This window comes from Poecile atricapillus, chromosome 3, assembly GCF_030490865.1.
Source record: "Poecile atricapillus isolate bPoeAtr1 chromosome 3, bPoeAtr1.hap1, whole genome shotgun sequence".
Classification (NCBI taxonomy): domain Eukaryota; kingdom Metazoa; phylum Chordata; class Aves; order Passeriformes; family Paridae; genus Poecile; species Poecile atricapillus.
Genome location: NC_081251.1, coordinates 99,452,425 through 99,469,061, shown reverse-complemented (window position 1 = coordinate 99,469,061; position 16,637 = coordinate 99,452,425). Strand labels below are relative to the sequence as shown.

The window sequence follows — 16,637 nt, the reverse complement described above, 5'->3', positions numbered from 1 at the left end:
GGCCTGACCTTAACAGCTGACCTTGTTTTGAGATGAAGGTTAGATGAGGCTTGGGTTCATTCCAGCTGGAATTTCCCTGCAGTCCATTTTATGAGTTTGATTCTTCACTTTAAATATCATGGACTAAACCCACTGATTCTTATTTACTTTAAGAATTTGCTTTCCTTGAATCAATGTCAGTCCTAGAACATCTCAGCCCAACTGAAGCCGCTTTTCTTTGATGTCTGCCACAAATGAGAAATGGCAGATGTGTTTCCCTAGTCAGGCTGGTTAATTTCAATGTTCTTCACTGGGATACTGTCCAAGGAAGGAATATGTCCCAGGACAGGAGCAATGTAATCCAGAGGAGGGACTGAAGGGTCCTGAGCACATCTCCAGCTGTGTAAGCGTTTCCTGGCACTCATCCAGATGTCTGCTCTCTCTGAGGTCACCTTAAGTCGCTGACGTGCATGTGTGGAAGAGAGAACGGATGTCATGCAAATCACACTCGGATTAAGATTGCTGTGAAAACCCATCAAACACCGTGCAAGCCTGGGGAATTGTCCTTCACCACCAGGGACAGACCTTGTTCTAAGTGCTGAAAGAAGTCACTTTGGAAACAAAGATTCAGTGATTTGAACTAAACAAGAAAAACTCTGCTTTATTCACCCCCAAGCCTCCCCATCAGAAAAGATACGGAGTCATCTGAATCTCACACGTCATGTGAAAGAACACAGCGTTTGCTTTTAAAGCAGAAGGGACTCACTGTTCTCCAGGCGATGTAAAAGGCTGCATTTGATGCATTCGGTTCAGTTAACACACCTCTTTATATGCAAAATCACTGCCAAATGAAAGAGTTGTAATAGAAACTTAAAAATCCTCATAGCTCATTTTATTGTATAATTCAAAGCAGCAGTCTGGTACGGCTGTCTTTGAAGGCCCAAATTATATGTTTGGTTTCAAGCTGCATATTTTATCTAAAATGGCACTAAATGTATTTAAAATAATAAGTAATTATTATGGTAGTAAATAAGTAATTTTAAAAAAAAGGGGGGAAAAAGCAATCATCTGAAGTACATGTTTTTTCCCCTGGGAAAATTTTGACTTGGCATAGTAGTCCTGCACAGATGCTCTTTGGGTTCAGTGTTTCAGATCTCTGTAGAAGATACCTACCTATGTTTTATAATTATAGGGTGAAACACTAAATTAGCTAGATGGGCCTACTGCTGTAGTGCATAACCGTACCACTTACCTTTTTTCTGCAGTTTCATGTGCCACTTGTACATGTAACTTATGCTCTACAGCAGGAAACACGAGAGAAATGACACAGCAGAACACTGCTGGACCTTTATGAAGCCTGTTGAGCACTGCAAACCAAACTGTTCTCAGTGTTACGTTTCAGAGCTGCAACAGCATAAACCCAGCACAGCTCAGACTATTTTAATAGAGAGCAATTGTTGTCTGAGCAGCGTCTGAGGTTTTCATTAAGGCAACTCAACAGGACCGGCGTTCTGGTACAGTATATTACACTCTGGGAGCACTACAACAGGATCTGCTCGGGAACAGAAGAACAAAAGGCACAAAGCAGCTTAAGGCTGACCTAAATAATCCAATATATTCCTTTTTAAAAACTCTTGCCCTGCCATCTGGGGGGTCGATTCCCGACAGATTACTTGAAACTTCCTTTTGTTCGGAAAGCCCCTGGCTGCAGGGCGGGTAGGAGCAGGGCGAGAGCAGCGCTCAGGAAATCATCGGGGACGCAGGGACCGCCGCTGCCAGCGCTGTCATCGGCCACAGCACAAAAAAAGTCCAATAAAAAACTGAACAAAACCCCTGGCCGCTCGCCCCACACCTCTCAGGTGCCACCAGCTTGTCCGGGGGGCCAGCAGGGGCCGGATGAAGTTGTAAGCGGCGCTGCAGAGGCTCGGCCCCGGAGAACTCATTTCCTGCAGAGCGGGGCTGAGCCGCGCTCCAGGTCCGGCCCCTCCTGCAAACTCCGGCCGTGAACTCGCTCTGAACCTCACTCGCAGTTTCCATACTCAGCGTCTCCTCTGGTTTTCAGTAGCAAAGCCCTCCTTGATAATCCGAGGGCTGGGGAAGAGGCTCTGAATTCCGGCAGCCCAGGGGGAGCAATGGATGGGGAGTCCTGAAGGTACGGCTGGTGCCAGTACCTCGGGTTAGCTGTGCTTTGGGAAGGTCCTGCCCTGGTTGTTGGAATTACAGGAATTTAAATACGTGATGTTTAAGTGTGTGCTGTTTATTCTGGGGAACGGGAGGAAAGCAAGCAGTAAATGACCGTACTATGGGTATACCTGCACACAGAAAATCACAGGAACTAGCCTCTGTTCCTTTTTTCGGAGGCAGGTTCTTCTAGAACTCATGCTGCCCTGCTGCATATTTACCTAGAAATATCCCACTGTGAATGGGATACAATAAAACCTGGCAGGCTTTGGGGCATAGCATAAAATGCTGTATCTCATCCCAAAATCAAAATATGCACAAGTTGCTACCAAGTGCAGCTGATGAGGCCACAGGTGTAATGTTAAAGGGATGTTACTGTTTTTTCATGTGTAGCTTCCAGTATGTTAAAACTTTTAATTTTCTGAACACTGTCAATGCTTTAAAAATCTCTTATATGTATTTCAATAATCCAAAGTTAAATAATCATTCTGTCCCCTGAGTCTAAGGTTTAAACAGAATGATTCCCGCATTTTTGCCTAGCAACCTGAAAAACCTTCCAGAGAAAAATTTACCCCTGAATATATAAATCCATATTTTAAAATATTTCTAGTGCAGCTGAGGTCTGAAGTGATCTAGCTCAATTCCACACGTGAAGGAGTGGGGTATATGGGTCTGTTGGTAGTCTGAATTAGAGCTAGTCCTGAATGTGTAGATTATAGCCGAGATTGCATTTGAATTAAAATAAATGCCAGCTTGATTCCCTCCTGAGTTATCTTTCTACTCCTCAAAGCACATTTCAATAACCCTCTTGTTATCTTCCTCCGAGTTCCCGTATGCTATTATTGTTCCTGTCTATACATTCCCTTGATTATGGCACTGCCCTCTGAGCCTGTCATCTCTGTGGCTGCTTCATAATGCCTGCAATTATTGCTCTGTGGGCTGCCAGACCCACTAATGATGCTGTGTTGGCTGTTGGTGCTGTGAGAGGCGAGGGCTGCGTGCTCACCCTGCAGAACGTGCTGGGAGTGGGAGTGTGGCTGGGAAGAGCAATGTAGGTCACAGCGGTGTTGGGATCGCTTTGTGGGGGCAGTGATGGTGCCGAGGGGGGTTTGCATTGGGTTCACAACAACTGATTCCCTTGGAGTCTCCTGGGCTTTCAAAAGGAGCAGATTCCTGTGTGTTTATGCTGTACCTTTTGATTCGTGCGGCACCCGCAGCTTCTGCTGAGATCCCTCGGGGTCCTCAAGACTGGTGTTTTCATGGACTCTCTTCAGATAAAAATTCATTTGCTTGTTCAAAGTGTGCTGTTCTGAGCTGGATGCTGTTTCCTGATGAAAGAGTGTGCCCAATTAGTTCCTCCAATTTTCCAGCCAAAGCAGCCTTCCCTGCTTTTGGCACCACGTGGAAGCTGAGGGTGGATCCAGTAAGCACAAGACCAATCCTTTCTGTGTTGCTCAGCATCTTCACATGTGCATTAGCCTGTGTGCAAACAGTTAACCTCACAATTGTGAAATCACAGACAAAAACTGGTTCCTTTTATCACCACAGGCTGAAATTACTCTTGTAGAGTGGTAGACAAATATTTCTGTGTTTCAGGTCATCAAAACCATGCTGCAGAAGTACCATATAGTAAATAACACACTGGTGTTGTGGCACAGCAAATGCAGGCTTTGCTCTTGGAGGCCTTTAAGGAGCATCAAGTACAGGTTGGGAAGGAACAGACCATGGAAGAAGCATCAGAGCAAGATTTTATACTGTAAGTTATTTCCCACAAACAAGGGTGGGAAGGGAGAAGGAGCAGGGATGAGAAGTATCTTAGCCTTGGTTTTCTTTTTTTTGGAACAGCCTGTTAAAGACCAGCACCTCGTAAATCAGACTCGGTTTTACTTGGCTAAGTGGGGCATAAACCCAAGAACAACATCTAAAGTAGGCCAGGACGAGGTCACAGCTGTGTGCTGGGGAAGGCAGCACAAGCCCTGGCTCCCAAATACACCACACACACACATTCTCTCACAGACTCCTGGCTTTGGAATCGAGCCCAGGGGTGCATCGGGAGACCACTGCAGGGAGTGAAACCTGGGCCATGCCTTGGTGGCAGCCAGGTCAAACCTCTTTGCAAGGAAGTGTTGCCTTTCTCGGCCGATGAGCCCTCGGTGATCTGCCAGTGACTGAAGAAAACATAGAGGAAAATGAAGAAATTCAAGCCTTTTGTTCAGTCCTCCCTCTACGAAGCAGTGGCTTCCACTTCCACTGAAAATAGGAAAAAAAAGTTGAATACCGTGAGATACCTTGTGTCCAGCAAGTACTTTCTCCCCTTCCCAGGAGAAGGCAGGGCTGGATGCCTTACAGCAGCTTTCCTCACAGATAATTAGCATGCTAATTGCGATGTGTTTAACACACACCTAGTGTGAGAGGTCACAGCCTGCACTGATTGCTTTCCCCTGTCTAATTGCAGCCTGTCAAGCCAGAAACCACATGTTCATGGTTCGTGCTCCAACGTGCAAGGCAGGGTCTGGTAAATAGTCTCTTGTGCTCTGAGAGTGTTAGCCTCTCTGGTTTTGTGTGTGAGGATGCTGTGGATGAGGGCTTTGCTGAGAGAAGTGTAATTTACCTTGAACTCTCTCAGTACTGTGTGGTCCTCCATCAGAGAGGGCTGCTAATGATGCAAACCCTGCCCACAGCCCTGATCTTTACAGCCTGGCTTCGTGCACACACATGTGAACTGCTGATTCCTATGGATTTTTAATGAGGGGAGTGAATCCAAGAATGAAGCACAGCCTTGGCCAACCTGCTGCTTGGCAAGACCCAGAGGCTATTGCAGAGTGCTGGTATTGGACACAAAAGCACCCAGAGAACATCTCTGATCCCCACAAGAGCTTTTGAAAAGAAAAAACTGTGAGGCCATTTCAACACTGGGAGGTATTTTTCAGTTAATAATATGTTAATAGCACTGGCACAGAGCAACATTTCTCAACACATCCCATTGCTGTATCATCAGCTTGTTAGATGTACACAACAAATAAATCCTACTGTTTAGGTAAAATGTGAAAAAAATAGGTTTACCTCTGTCTTCCTCAAGTTGCACTTGAGGTGGCTTTCAGATGGCTTCCTCAAAAAAAAGATAAAAGAAATACATATATTGAGAGGGCAGTAGATGCAGGTTCAGAAATCACATCCTGAAGTTATCCAATTATGGCTCTGCAGTCACTGAATTGTGTGATTTTATCCAGTGATAAATATTCCCTGCAAGCTTTAGTAATGAGAGGTCTTTGAAGGGAGAGTTGCAACAGACACCAAAGCTGTTACAGATGGAATTTGCTGCTACAATGTCAATAGATAAAATGGAAAGGAAACTTTGTTTCCTGGAAAATATAATTTATCAAGCTAGTGAAACAAAGCCTTTTTTTTTTTTTTTTTTTTTTTTTTAAGTTCCCAACAATTCCTGGGGTTGTCCAGATATTGGGACAAATGAACTGTGGTGTAAGAGTTGCTCTCTTTCTTCTTGTCTCTGTGAAAGCTTCTCCAAGAGGCCTCAGATAGCCCAGGAGAAGAAGAGCTGACTGTGGCAGCAGGAAGATGGATCCTCGCCTAAACCCAGCGAGTGCTAGTTCAGAGCCAAAACCCTCTAACAACCTGGTCCTGCAGGGGACAGCTGAGAGGTGCAACTTTGAGGAAAGGAGAGGGAAGAAACCAGAATAATTTGTGTATGCCTTTTCCTTCCAAGCAGTGAGCATTGTGCGGGCTGCTCATCCCTAAAAGAAGCTGCCAGCCTGCAGCAGCCAATGTCACTAGGTCACCAAGGCAGGCAGGCCCTCCGTGTAGGCACATAAAGTAGACAGGTGAGGGGGCTGTTGGGATCTGCTCAGTGACAATCACACACAAACTACAGCAGCTGAAATATGTATTCCAAAGGAACGAGGAATTATCCTAGTGAGGCATGGGGTAGCCCACAGTCTTAATGTCCTGTTGGATATGGATGATGCTCCCATGTTTCTTATCAGCATAGTACTCCAATTTAGGTGGAGGTCTTATTCTCATTGCCAAAACCAGATTCTTCCTAATTGATCTGTGTATTTGTTAATTTTACCTCTGCTATTTTAAAATTATTTTGTTCTGTATCCTGTATACCAGAGAACTAATACAGCCTAGATTAGACTGCATGGACTAGACTGCAAAGGTGCCACAGCTGTGAATAAAGTAGCTGTGTGTCTCGGTTTGGAAGACAGGTGCTTGCTAGGGAGGGCAGGAGCCTCCCTTGGAGTGAAAAGTGTAAACCCCCTTCCTCCGAATTATAGTGATTTTGAAATCAAGGGGCTCTCAGGCAGAGATCTGGGGATAAGAATAACAGTTCTTCACTAGTATGTGTAACAAGACAAACAAACAACAATAACTACAGCATTAACAACAAAACAGAACCAGGGACCCCATGACAGCCTTCTCGGCCGAGACGGGAAGGGATGGAGGAGAGGCTTTGCTTCACAAACCCCCTCGGGCAGTCAGTGCCGGCGCTCCTACAGGACACTGCCGGGCTCTGCGGAACAACCGGCTGGAACGGCAGGAATGAGCAGAAATCCCGGGCGAGTGAACGAGAGAGATGCAGCAGCAGCTCCGCGGCGGTGCCTGGCACTCCGAGAGTGTCCTGCTTTGAAGCCTAAGAAACCAGCCAGCACCCAGCTGCCCCCGCCCTCCCCCATCCCCTGTTCCCCTTTCTCCCCGGGCCCAGCCAAAACTCCCAGGCACCCAACAAGAACCAGCAATCAGGTTTCCCCGCAACTATGGGCAAAAAATTTCCAAAGGTGAGAAGGGACAAAAGGAAGAACACCCAACCCCCAACGCTGTGTTTTGTGCAAAAGATGTCTAATTCATTATAGAGTTTCTCCTCTCTGCCTTGTCCAATTTTTCCCCCCACCTGTACGGTCCTGCAGGACCCACCCCCTGAGACCGCAAGGTGAAGCCCAGAGCAGGCTCGCCATGATCTTGCTGTCTGTGGTTTCTTTGAGAACATCTCTAAAAGCTATTTCTACTGAGAGGTAACAGCTTGTATTAAAAAAAAAATAATTAAAAAAAAAAAAAAAAGAAAAAGAAAAAGAAAAAAGAAAAAAATATATATCTATATAGATATATAGATATATAGATACATAGATATATAGATATATAGATATATAGATATATAGATATATAGATATATAGATATAACTTGTGGGGATGGTCCCAAGTCCAAGCCCCCCAATACTTCAGGCTGGAAACTGTATGATTGTGGTGTCACTGCAGTAATGCTGCTCTGGGAAGGTCACGGTGCTGCCTCTTCCCTCCCTGTGCCCCTGCTGTGCTCTGCAGCCCAGCGCTCACACTCTGAGCATGAAATTTAGGGAGCAGGAATGGCTGAGGGTTTGTTTTGCTCCTCACATGAAGTTACATATATCCAGAGCACAACATGAAAGCTCAGCTCTGCTACTGTGCTGCTGGCGTAGGTGTTCAGCAAGTTTGTCTGCTTTGTAATGGGATAATGAGAGGTGGGAAGAAATATGCAAACAAGTAATTAAAGCAACCAAATAGATTAAAATCATAAGCTTGAAGTGCTTTCTTTTTTTCTCTTTTCTTAATTTTTTTCTTTCCTTTTTTACCCCCTTTCTTTTTGTGTTTTGTTTCACATTTGCACTGTGCCATGTTCTCAAACGGGGTAAATTGCAGGAGCTTAGGAGAAATTGGTGTGACAGGCAGCATGGCTGAAGACTGTATCTCAGAATTGCTCTCCCTGGAGCAGCTGCTCAGGATGCCAGGGATACAATACTTTTCCTGTCTGAGAAACAAAACAATAAGGCTCAAACACATGGCTTCTGGAAACACAGGCAAACTTCTTACACGTTGAATGTGCTGAAACTATAGACTAGGTTTTAAGAGGGTTGAGCAGATTTCAAGTAAAAACTACCTTCAGGAATTTCAGAGAAGGCTCATAGCTGTCTTTATCATATAAATTTTGTATTATAAAATTTCAAAAGTGTTTCTGTTGCACACACACATATATATATAACACATGGGGGTTTTATGTTATGAATCACATCATTCTGCATAACTGTATAGTTGTGAATTCTGTAGCAGTAATATGTTTGGGATTATTTGCAATATATAACCTATATAATGAGATAAATTTGCAGTTACAGATTTCTTATGTATTTATAAACAGTTAATTGCATGTTTATAAGCCTGTAAACTCTGATTTGTTTTAACTATTGAGTTATAGACAATTTGTCTCCAGTGTATGACTCCATTCCTCCCAGGCCCCTTGTGAGTTGTGTCTGTTTGTCTGTTTGCCTGCACATGAAAAGCTATGGCAAAGCCAAAACAGCTCTACCATGCTAATAAAAATAAGGCAGAAGAAAGAGGATGAGTAGGCATAAGTCACTAAAGACTAGCAGGGCTCTCATTTTGCAAAGCGAAGTCAGTGGAAATCTTTGGTGCTGATGTACAGACACCTGGGGAGCATGGAGGGAAGCAAAGCAGAAACTGGGCTCCCTTTGGTCTTAAAAGTGATGATTTTAACTCCTTTTGCATACCCCTGCAGGGAAAGGAAAGTTTAGACAAATACAACTAACAAGCAAAACAACTGAATAAATATAAAGTGGTCAAACAAGTTGTATTTCACATTTTTTTCCAGTTTTCTTAGAGGGTGTATAGAGTAACCAGGGACAGGCTGCAGTGTGGGGAGGGATTTGATGCTTTGAAAAGAGGAAATTCCCCTCTCGCAGCAAAGGAAATGTGCTGTGCCTCAGAAGGCTCAAGGAGTGTTTGGCTGCTGTGTGCAGGAAGAGAAAAACATTTCATTTTGAACTTGAAAGCAAAACTGGTTTCCAAGTGAACAGCAGAGCAGCAGTGTCACTGGCAAAGTTTGCATTTTGGGTGACCTGCACAGTTGCTTCACTGAAATGTAAATATGTAGGCAAGAAAGGACATACAAAAAGGCTTTTCCCCAAAGTTTTCCTTTGAAGGAATGAGAGAAGCCTCTCCAGACTTTGTGCATTTATGAAACAGACCTTTCTGAAGTGAGGGCTGCAGGGGAAAGGGGGAACTACGAGAGATGCTGGATCAATAGATGTCTACAAACTGGCATTAGTGGTCTGAATATTACGGTGTTTCTGAAAAACATATTTTCAAGCCAAGTGATGCTGATTTATGCACAGAAAAAAAACCTCGAACAACTCTATGTCAAACTTGAAAATGCTGTAAAACTCCAGCTTTGAAGCAAGGCTTGAGGATGCTGGGATGATCTCCTGATTTCTGTTTAGCCTTGCCTGCTGCAGCCTGCAAAAGCAGCCCTAGCTTTTTTGCCCATGAGGAGCTGCTCCACAATTCCACCTGGATTTCATCTTTTTCTCCCTCCTTCAGGTGAAAGCTCACACAGTGTCTCAGTGCTGAAGTGGCAGGTGAAGATCGGGAGGCTGCTGCACCTCCACAGAGCCTGAGCTCAGCTAGTCCAGGAAATGTGCAGCTACCACAGCTTCACCAAAGGCTGGTGCAATGTTGGTAGAGGTTGTAACTGGGGGAAATGTGCTCTGAGAAATGTCATTATATATAGCAGAGAGGAAGGGAACAGAGAAGTAACCAAGTGAGCTGGGTATCTTTCGATTGCTGTGGTTTTCAGCCCTGCCTACCCCATCGCCTTTGCACCACAAGGCCCTCCTGCCATGTGCCTTCACCAGGGCTGTGTAAGACAAGTAACACCAGTGCTTTACAGGAATAACCTCTGAGCCACACAACAGTGGATTTTTCTTCATGAAACAAGTGAGAAAAAGGGTAAATAACTGCAGTGCAGCACAATGTTATGCACAGTTAAGATCTGTGGGTGTTCCAGCAGGTGGACTTGGGCACCACCGCAGGCCTGGCCATTGTAGAAGGAGGGATCCATCCAGACCAGGTCAGCCAGAGCCATTTTGAAGGGAAAGCATAATTTAAAAGTAAAGGCAGTGAGTCATGTTGCCTGTTGGCACAAATGCAAAGTACTTAGGAGCAGGAAGTGTCTTTGTTTTTGCGCAGGGGAGTGGGCTCAGGTCAGGTTATCACTGAGGTGCACTTCTGGCTAGCAAAATAAGGTCTTGCCCCAGCAGCCTGACCATCCTACCTGGCAGGGGGAAGCAAATTCATGCAGCTCAGTATCAGGCACCCAAGATTTTGCTTTTTGTATTTAATGCTGTATTTAACTACACTGAATCTTAAACCAGCATCCTGCCACCTACTGCTCATGAAAATGTCAGATGTGGTGTGTGCACAGCAGTCTCATTTTGGCCTCAGAAACTTCATCAAAGCTCTCTGGGACTGGTGGACTGGTCAGCTCTGCACAGGTTGGGAAAAATATCCTGTGAGCCATCTGAATTCCCCTACTGGGACTCTCAGTCAATGTAATGATGTCTGCAGCACCACCAGCTTTCTTGGAGAACAAAGTACAGTTTCCTTTTGTGTGCTGAATAAACAAACATTGTGTGGGAATTGGTCCTTACAGAAATCTATTTTTTTTTTTTTAAATATCCAAGTCACTTTTTTTTTTTATCAGAACACTGACCCTTGGGAATGCCTGTGACTGTGAAACGCAAGAGCTACAGAGGTATCCATGGTGGGAACAGACAATTATTGCAGTAACATCAGGGATAGTTCTGCAGTTAAAATTAAGCATAGAAGTGTCTGAAAACTGTCAGTCTGCCTAGTGCCAGAATTCAATATGAATTTGGTGTTTAGTATAGTTTAGGTTAGGAATGATCCTATCATTGTTCCTTTAATTAAATGAGAAGTCTGCCATTAGGCTCTGCTTGCCATAACTCATGTTTTGGGCTGAGTTTGTCCTGCCTGGTAAATGGGAACAGTGGAGAGAAACAGGGGACAGAGACAAAGAGAAGACTCTGAAGTATCTCTGTTTGCTGCTTATCTGTCTCCAGGTACCAACTCACGGAAAGTTTTCACACTGACAGTGTCCTTCAGCAATTCTGTCCCAGCTGTTGGATGCTCAGTGCTTAATCAAGAATCTGGACACAAATTTGTTGTGCTAGAAATAGTTCACATATAAAGCCATAGCCAGAATATACGCAGGTAGACTGTAAAATGTAGGGAAGAAAGGTAACAGAGGTTTGTGGAGATGGGGGAGGTGTAGGCTTGTACATACAAATTCTGCCCTGAAGCATCTTGATTCATTTACTAAAATTGCTTCTAACAAAACTAAATCTATGTGGATATTTTTTGAAGCAAGGATTTTAAATGTTAAGCAATGAACAATGCCTAAGATCACACATATATTGAAGCCCTTCTCTAACATTTATTACTAATACTTCTGGAAATGCTGAACTTGATGCGTATATTCTAGTTTGGTTTTTAGAAATCTCTTCTAAAAAGTAAACACCAGGTCTAAATCAGTTTAAACCCTCCATATTCATAAACCACAGTGGATACATTAAGCACATGTATATATATCTTAACATGTTATTAGAAAGATAGATGTTTAAATTCAAAGAGTTAATTAATATTTAAATTACTGTGTTTTAAAGAATTATAAGCAGGACCAGTTGAACAGGTTTAATCAGAGAAGAAGTCAATTTTATTGAGAGTAGATATTAAGTGATATCAGCTCCTAAAGTCAAAGTATGTGAGCTCATCGTTCACTAGATGCATTGAGCTGATAACTTCATTTATCACTTCTGGTTTAGGCCTGCATGTTTGGAGTAATTAATTTTTTTTTTTTCTAGAATAAGATGAGAGGTAGGAGGATAGCAGTAGCACCACATACAAGAGACAGAATGTGAATGCTGTTTTAAATAAAATCATATCTTTGGTGTCTGTACTCTGATAAGAATTATCACCTATTCTACATATCCCAGTGTTATAAATATTTGTTACAAATTTTGTGTCCAAATTTACCCGAGTTATTTTCCTTAAATATTCCCCCACACTGCAGTGAATTTTTAACACAATTTAGAAAACTGGAGGGGGTTGCAATATTGTGCCTTGATGCAGGGCCTTGCTTGCCACTGGCCAAGTCAGCAGCCTCACTGCTGATCCCTGCCCGTCTGTGTCCCATGGCTCTGATGTCTCTTCAGACCAGCATCCTCTCCAGCCTGTTTTTCAAATAAATACATTTGAAATGTTAGTTTCATCCTACTGCAGAGAGCTGTGCACAGCCATGGGCAGAAAAATCATGCACTGGTTGCAAAAATAAGACTGGAAAGTTAATGTTTTCTTCATTCTTTATCTATCTATATATATATTTATGTGCATTATATACACATACACATGCACATACATGTATACTTGTTTGTGTTGGCACTTCAAAGCCTTTGGGGTCTGTTTTGCATTTGCCACGTGTTTCATTTGTTTCTTTTTCCTCAGGTACCAGTGTGCCTTCATGTTTAGGGATGTAACATTGTCAGTGTGCCAGAAGTGGGGATTGAGGCCAAGTTTCTCCCCTCATGCAGGGCAGGTTGTCACACAGGAACCAGGAAAAGGTAGGTTTTGTCCCTCCTATCCTTTGGAGATCCCTGCAGAAGTCACTCTGCTCTGTAACATCTTTCTGAAGACCAAGAATACAGGTTTAAAAACCAGAAGACTTCTGGGAAACTGCTTGTGAGTCAGTGAGTACCCAGGGGATGAATGTGGCTTTTCTTTGTATTCAGAATAATCTGTTTAAAGTTTTCTATCTTTCTCTAGGAAATAAGACACTTTCTGTTTAAACATTCACAGCCCTTTCAAGCATATAACTTTGCCACAAAGAAATGGGTCTGTCTTTCCAATACTCGGAAATCCTATATTCTGTGTTTTCCATAAGTCTTCAGAAACTCGACTGTCCCGAGGGCTTTCTGCTGGAGTAATTTAACAGCCATGCTGCAAAAATGGCAAGGTAAGCAGCCCAGCAGAAGATACAGTAGCCAAAACTCTTATCTCAAGACCCATTTCTCGGAGAATTGCATCAACTTCCCTCAGTCAATAATGAGTCTTATTTATAAATTCACATACAACACAGAAAGGAAACTCGTTGCACTGTTGTGGAGATCAAAGGTTCAATGTGCTTTTTTTCTCCTCCTGTTTAGAGAACTGGAGTCAGTTTGCATGTATCTGTGTCCCTCTTCTTCATGCTGAGCCCAGCATGGTTGATAGCCTTGAGTATTTTTTTAAAGCTGTTTCTAAAGATAAACATTTTGCAAAACCTCCCAGAATGCAAGTGTTCAACTTAATTTGCCCAGAGCACTGTTTGTTAGCAGGCTGCTCCTTTATAGGCAGGTTGAAGTTCCAAGCTACACCATCAATGAATATATAATGAGAAACTTTTTCCATGGTCAAGAGTGGAATCCCTGCCTTACTGAGGTCTCTGCAAACAAAACCTTTATTGATTTAGTTAGGTAACATTCAGAGGTTAATCCCAAATCTCTTTCTCCTTTAATAAGAAGCATTCTACCACTGAAAAAATAGGAAGGAAATTACATATCCTAATGGAATAATCCCCAAAATGCCTGATCATACTCACAACGCCTTTAAGAAGTGGATCATCAGCTTTTCAGTGTTTGAGAAGCAGAGAGAAGTGTTTTGTCCACATGCAGGATTTAGTCTGCCTTCCCTTCCAGTTATGTTTTGTGATGTGACAGTGCATGTGTTCTTCATCAGCAGCTTGGCTGAGCCAGGTAAATGCTTGGCTTCATGTCAGGAACACAGCTGCCAGCCTGGAATTTTCCTCCACTCTTGCAAAAAGTAGATATATTTTCATATATGGACAGGCTGGGATGCTTTGATCAAATATGATACTAGACAGAAGGAAAAAGAGAAGCACATATATATATATATATATATATATATATATATGAATTGGTGTTTATATGGCATATGCACATAGAATATACACAGACACATATATATGAATATGTATGAATACATGGGTTGTTTAACAGACTACAAAACCCTCCACATTACTATGAGTCTTATGGGTGTTTTCTTCCACTGAAGTAAAGGCCTAATCAGGAGAGGAAACAGAAGCTTATTACCCCACCCACCCTGTAGCCTCTGCTAAAGCCATTTATCAGAATGTTTCTCAACTTTCTTGTGTTGGCAGCTTTAGGTTTTTGCAACTTTTTAGGGGTTATGGGTGATTATCGCGGTGCTGGGGTGATGACTGGGTTAGGGGACATTGAAGAGCTCTTCCAACTTTGACAATTCTGGGATTCTCATTAAAATTAAAGGCTAGAGAATTATTTTCTTAGTTTTACATTGTGGGATTGAGATGCCTTATTAGATCTTGGCAAATTTCAGACCTAATTTGCAGCAGATAATTTTGGTGGTAGTGACGCTCACTGGATTTCACACTTGTCCCATTTTTATAGTTGTCCTGTGATAGTCCCATAAATATTTCTGAAATAATCTCTTAAATGTATACCAATTATCACTGACAGAATTGCAATAAACTGTTCTTAGTGTCCCAAGAGGTTTCTAATCCACTTTCAGTAAACAATCCCAAATCCAAACCATTTCTCTGAAGGCAAGTTTATCCTCTAAACAAGACTTCAACTGAAACCCTTCATATTTAAACATGTTAATTGTAGGCCTCTGCTGCCAATAAAATGAAGCAGGCTCATTCCCAGCAATACCTGCTGTAATTCAGACTGAACAGCTCTTAAAATTATAGTTGTAAACTTTGCAATAGTAAATAAAGCAGAAATCTTAGCTTGAGCCAAAATATTCATTATCTGAAACCAGAAATTAAGCTTCACTTGCATTCTTTTGTGTAGTAAATTATCAAATGTCTCTCAGATAAAGCTGATTGCCTTAACACAACTAAAAACAAAATTTACTCTGACTGCTTTTATTAAAGTCTATGCTTACATGTGACTCTGCTTTGACTGAGTAACTTTTAAACTCCTTTAGACATCTTTTACTCCATCATGTAGTGAAAAATACAATGAATGCTTGACAAACTAAACTGAACCTCTGTGGTACAAAAATAGGGGAGATACAAAATGTAATTTAAAAAGAATTGCTTGCGAAAATTAAAAAAATCAAGGAGAACATAAGCAGAATAAATAGTAAAAAATATATATTTTTTATAATTCACCCAGAAAGTCCCATTTCCTGCAACCACTTAGAGAAAAAAAGCTTGCCATACTCTTAATTCAAAAATTATAGCTAGAAACTTAAACCCCAATACTAATAAACAAACAAACCAACAACCATAAAAATAACCCCCAAATATAAGCAATTATGTCTCAGACAAGTTCAGCTCATGACTACCATGAGGCCTGCTCATGTCAGTTCATTTTGGCTGCGTTTTTTTTTTGTTTTTTTTTTTGTTTTAATTTTTTTTTCATTTCATGGTGATGTTGCTATTGTTTCAGGGTTCTTTTTTATCTGAGATTTTTGCTGTGTCTGCATGGCACTGGCAGTTTTCTGTATGGGACAATGGTGATCTTGTCTTTAGGGAATTTCCCTCTTTTAGGAAGCTTTATTAGGACAGAGCATCACTTGTTAGCTAAATTTAGAAAATTTGGGAGGTCCACAAAGATATATGCTTGTGCAGGCGCAAACATGTCTGTATTTCACTGTAAAAGCATTTCACCGCTTTTAAGATCCCAACACTGGAAACAGCTTATTTGAACACTAAACCTCAATGTTAAGGACTATTTGTTAACTTTTTCACAACACATTTTGTTTCTGCCTGCTCAAGTATTGCTTCGACTTCCTGATTTCAAAATCTGTCCGGCAACTCAAATGGCCTTTCTGGAAAAGTTGCCTCAAAAGCGCAGGGGTAACCACTCCACACGCTGCTGTTTTTTAGCCCCCTTTTTATTTCCGTTTTGGAGAGAGTGGGTGTGCTTTTACTGCACTTTTATTACCGTATTTTTACCACATTTTGGCTCTGTCGAGCGCTTGAGGCGCAGGGCTGGACGGAGCACAGCCTGTTGTTCTGTCAGAGCAGGAGCACTTGCCGTCTCACTGCTTCATAAGCCTCCTCTGCTTTTTTGCCCGTTTTTATTGTTCTTTTGGATAGTGTCGGGTGTTTTCAATGCGTTTTCACCACACTTTTACCACGTTTTGGCTTTGTTTAGTCCTGGAAGGAGCACAGCCTGTTGTTCGGTCAGTGTAGGAGCACTCGCTGCCTCGCCACCTCCGCTTTTTCGTCTTTTTTTTTCTTTTTGAGCGAGAGGGGATGTTGTTTTCTGCATTTTTACCCCATTTTGTGGTTTGTTGAGCTCTGGAGGCGCAGGCCTGGAAGAAACACGGGTTGTTCTTCGGAGAGCGTAGGAATACTCGCGGTCTCGCCGCCTCCAGCGCCGCGAGTGCTCCGTAAACAAAACCCTCGGTTTTGTTTACACGGGCGGCGGGGCCTGGGTGGCGCAGGCGGTCTGAGCCTGCCCCCATCGCCACGACAGCGACCTTTCCGCCCCGCTCCCCCTCCCGTGCGCTCCGTTCCCCTCCCGCCATCACCTCTGGGAGGGGCGGGGGGGGGGGGGGGCCGAGCG

At 42.8% G+C, this 16,637-nt stretch overlaps 1 long non-coding RNA gene across 1 annotated transcript; it reads right to left on the bottom strand.

Annotated features, from left to right (window-relative positions):
• Positions 1-1,107: 1,107 nt before the first annotated feature.
• LOC131578192 (uncharacterized) lies at positions 1,108-16,618 on the bottom strand. The gene is made up of 3 exons (XR_009277403.1): positions 16,011-16,618; positions 13,658-13,931; positions 1,108-3,639 (listed from the first exon to the last, which is right to left on the bottom strand). It is a non-coding gene; the product is annotated as an uncharacterized LOC131578192 (long non-coding RNA).
• Positions 16,619-16,637: the final 19 nt, after the last annotated feature.